The 5,049-nt window shown below is 32.7% G+C and overlaps 1 pseudogene; it reads right to left on the minus strand.

Moving 5' to 3' along the window:
• Positions 1–1,299: 1,299 nt before the first annotated feature.
• LOC114028150 lies at positions 1,300–1,613 on the minus strand (annotated as a pseudogene).
• Positions 1,614–5,049: the final 3,436 nt, after the last annotated feature.

The following is a 5,049-nucleotide window of genomic DNA, read 5'->3' on the forward strand; positions in this document are numbered from 1 at the left end:
CTATAGATGAGAATCTTTAAAAAACAGTCTCTGAGGAACAAAAATGTTGGATGACCCAAAAAACAATGAAGAGGTATATGGTGAGCATAAATAGATCACATTATATTTTTAAAACTTATGCATGTGTATAAAGTCATATATGCATGTACATGCATACACACATATATGTGTGTGTACACACACACACACACACACACACACACACATGTCCATATTAGGGAATGGCAATGGATAACTCAAGTGCCCCACATAATATTATGAGACCAAAAACAAAGCCTCCAGAATGTGAGTTGGGTATTTTATGGAGGATTTGCAGAAAAAAAAAAAAAAGAAAAGAAAAGGTATAGGATAAGAAGGTCCACTTGTCTTGGAAGCTTCATCACTGATGGGAGTTCTCGCATCAAGAAAATTATGGATCCATTGAATATTTGAAGTATATATTCAATGTAAAAAAAATTCAGGGAGATGTAATTTCACTGGGGTTAAGCATTCCTTCCAATGATAAGTATTACAACACTTCTTTGTAGTAGATAATTATTTTATGTGTATGTATCTATTAATGTAGGTTTAAAAAATCACTCTGCAACCAAACTTCTGGTAATGACCACCATGTTAAACTAAATTTTCTTCAAATGACAGCTATACAGATTCCCAAAGGATGAATATTTGAAGGCTTTTGGATTTTTTTATTTGTTTTTATTTATCTCTAAGAGAAGAACATTTTATTTAGACAAATTTTCTTCTAAATCCATATTTGGGGCTCCATATTTTCCAATTATTTTTTTTCAAAATATTTATTACTTCAGAAACTGTGTAATGTGTTCTAAAATGACTACTCTTTTTTTGTTTGTTTTATTGATTTATTCTGTAATATCTCTGATTTCAACCCTAACTTCCATCCTAATGCTCATACTTATTTCCTCTTCATTTTAAAAAAATTACTCTTTTAAACATTTCCAGAGATTTTTGTTGTTATTTTGATTTTTTTTTTTCTGGAAGTCCTCTAGAGTTTGTTGTCATATTTATTTTTCTTTGTAGAGTGAAACACATATGGACCTTTGTGACTATTTTTGTTAATTTTCCAATTACTTTCTGCTTTTTCCCCATGGATTAAATTTAGATTAGGACCTGCATTTATCTATTCCAAATCTTTTTTTTTAATTTAGTAAAAGATATTTATTTCAAACAACAAAAATATTTCCATGATATTAGGGGGCAAAACCAAAGATACTGGCTTCTTGTACCTCATGCTCTTGGCATTAAAATTAGGGTAAAAATTCTTCATGTTTAACTATTTTGCTAAATGTTGGTAGGAAGCTTCTTCAACCTGTTCTTAGAACAAATTCCAGTTTTTCTGAATTCATCTCTTTCTGTCAAATATTCCATTTTGCATTCTTCATAAAAATCTGGGTTTTTGTAGTGCACAATTAGGCATTCTTTTAATCATGAATTTTCTTTCCGACATTTTACCATTGTCAGAAAGCCAGAGTCTTTGCAGCATTTGGTGAAGTCTTGCACTTGATCAGAACACCTCTCCCTGGCCTTCTCTCTCATAGTCTTAGGAATCAAAACATCTTTTTCTACATGTCTGAGATGGTCTTCTGTTTAGTTCCGCTCCATCTCCAGCTGTGGTGACTGCAATGACGTCTCCATAGCACGAGGAGTCAAATCTTTTTTTTTTTTTGTTATATTCTTACAAGGTAAGAGAAATAAAGCATGTCATGTGCATAGCAGAACATAAGAGAGGATTCAAAATATGTAATGTTAAATTTTCATTTCAAGAAAGTCTATATGATAAATACTACATGTTGTGTTGAGAGCTTTCTGTCTTTTCTTCTTTGCTTCCTTGTAAGTTTTCTTTTGTTCTCTGTTGTGCATTTTTTACATTTTTTTTTTGCCCTTCCCCTCCCCAGAAGGCTCCAATTAAGTGTGGCTATATTTATAGATAGATATAGATGTATACATACACATATACATGTATACATACATAAACGTATACTTTCCCTAACAAATTTTACTTCTGATCTTTGTTTTTATGTTTATGCATATCTCTTGTTTCCTATCCTTTCTGACTCCTCTACTCTATTTATACCTGCTACCTTGCCCTCCTGTTACTCAGCATGGCCCCCTCCAGGGATTCCTTCCCTATCCTCCCATTCCCATAAATCTAAACACCCTTCTATACTTCCCCTTTAACATATTCCCTCGCCCTCCCCTCTAGAGATCCCTCCCTTGTCCTCTCCCCACCTCCCTATCCCCTTACTGTTTTATTTCTTCTGAATTTAGAAGACTTTTATACTCTTTAAGATATATATGTCTTATTCCTTCTTAAACCCATTTTTGATTAAAGTATGTTACCAGAATTAGCAGCCCTCCTCCCCCATCTAATTCATCTGTGTTGATTCTTCCTCTTGCACCTCATTTGTATAAAATAATTACTCTTTTTAGCTGTCCCTAAATGATTTTACCTTTTAAAGTCATGTCATACCCAGGTCTATCCCAATCTTTCTTATGAACTACCCAATTACTAATGACAATCTTAGATACATTTTATATTTTACATATATAAAAGATAAATGATCTGTCCTTACTGAATCCCTTGCAATCAGTCTTTGGTATGTACCTTATATTTCTCTTGCTCTTCTATGTTAAATCTTCTATTAAGTTCAGTTTTTTTTTTAATGAAGTCTTGAAAGTCTGACATTTGATCAAATGTCCATTTTTTTTTTCATTCAGGATTATACTTAACTTTGCTGGGTATTATATTTTTGACCAGAGCCCTAGTTCTTTTGCTCTTTAATATATAGCGTTCCAAGACTTGTGGTCTTTTAGTGTCTCTGCTGCTAGGTCTTGTGTGATTCTAATTGTGGCACCATCTTATTTAAATTGATTTTTTCTTGTTTTTTTTTTTTTTACATTTTATCCTCAAGCTGGGATTTTAGAATTCTACTATAATATTCCTTTGAGTTTTCTTCATAGGATCTCTTTGATTGAATGATGGATTTTTTTTTCTATTTCTACTCCCCCCTCCCTTGTTCTAGTGCTTCAGGACAATTTTCTTTAGTTATTTGCTATATTATTATATCAAGATTCTATTTTTGATCATAACTTTCAGGTATTCTGATTATTTTTATGTTGTTTCTTCTTGATCTATTCTCCAGATCAGTTTTTTAAATAAGATATTTCACTTTCTCTTCCATTTTTTCATTCTTCATATTTTATTTGATTATTTTTTGATCTCTTACAACTTCACTGGCTTCACCTTGCCCAATTCTAATTTTCAAGGTATCATTTTCTTCCTTAAGATTCTGGATCTCCTTTTCTAATTGGTTGACTTTCTTTTCACAATCTTCTTGCTTTGCTTGGATTATTCTTTTTTTTGTTTGTTTGTTTTAGTTTTTCCTCCATCTCACTCATTTGATTTTTTTAAAATTTTTCTATGAATTCTTTTTGGGCAGGTGATCATTTGATGATACTCTTTGGGGCAGAAGAGGATTTCTTTGCTTCAATATCCTCCTCTGAAGATGAACCCTGGTCTTCTCTATTCCCATAATAACTTTTTATGGTTAGATTCTTTCTCCTTTGCCTGTGCATTTTTTTGTAGTAATAGCTAAATTTTTGTAATCTCCATTAGAATACTCCTGAGGTATGTTGGATGGTGCCTCTTGACCCAGATCTTCAGTTCTCACCTCTAGCTTGGAACCAAAGCCAAACCTTCAGTCTCCTGTAAGTGCCCTTAACCAAGGGCACAACCAGAGACTCCACAGCACAGCTGTTCCTTGTCAATAGAGGTTCCCTTGATCTTCCCTGGCTCAGATGCTCAAGTCCTCTCGCTATCCTGTGGATAAAATTTCCTGTGGCTGGGGCTGAGGCAGCCTCCAAAACCAACTAACCTCAAGGCTTGCTGCTTGTTGTTAACAGGGACACTAGCCTGGAGGTGTTTACTCTTCACAGGAACTAAATGTCATCCTGGGATTTTTCTAAGGATCTTCTCCAATTCTCCCAGAAAGACTTCTGTTGTGCCCCTATTCTTATTTATTTTTACCTGCACTTTGCTTACCATTAGGTACCATTTTATTTCTTTTGTAGGGAAAAATCCTGAGAGCTTTAAATCTTCTGACTTACTCTGTCATCTTCCCAGAATCCTCTCATTTCAAATCTTAAAGTACAGATTTTTTTGGGGGGTGGCAGTTAACAATAGGCTACTTAGGGCTGAATGACCCTAAAAACTTTTTTAAAGAGAAAGATGAATTTCATAAAAAAATGGAAAGAACATGGAAATTTTGGGGGGAATTCTAGCTTAGGAAAAACATACAAATATATAAAAATGACTTCTACAATTTGCAACTGCAATTTTTAGGAGTAGCCCTAAGGATACAAGGCAAAAAAATAATTATGCAAATAGAATAGAATTATATTTCCTTACCTTGGCCTAGGTATATGTATCTTGGAAAGAGACCATATAGACTTTCTAGTTCTTAACTGTGTTCTTCTAGAACTAGATGAATGCCAGAAAGCTTCCTTTAATCAACTAATAAGAAAATATTTCTCCTGTTCTGTACTCTCCTATTCACTTATTATTTTGTATTTTTTTTTACTATGCTCCATGAAAATCCTGATCCAATGCATCATAATGGATTGTGGATTACCCCACATTCCCAAATATTGTGCAATTTGTATTTGGGTCCTGGACAGCACTAAGAAACTAGAAAGGATTCAGGAATTGACCTGGAAACATACTTTATATATATCTATATATCTATAAATATACCTATATAGATATATACATATACATATACATATATACATATACATATATATACACATACATATATATACACATACATATAGATATATATATGATGTATATTGATATAGATATAGATATAGATATTGGTATAGGTATGGGTATAGATATAGACATAGACATAGACATAGACATAGACATAGACATAGACATAGATATAGATATAGATATAGATATAGATATAGATATAGATATAGATATAGATATAGATATAGATATAGATATAGATATAGATATAGATA

Source organism: Vombatus ursinus, unplaced genomic scaffold, assembly GCF_900497805.2.
Source record: "Vombatus ursinus unplaced genomic scaffold, bare-nosed wombat genome assembly UNPS02004868.1, whole genome shotgun sequence".
NCBI classification, from domain to species: Eukaryota; Metazoa; Chordata; class Mammalia; order Diprotodontia; family Vombatidae; genus Vombatus; species Vombatus ursinus.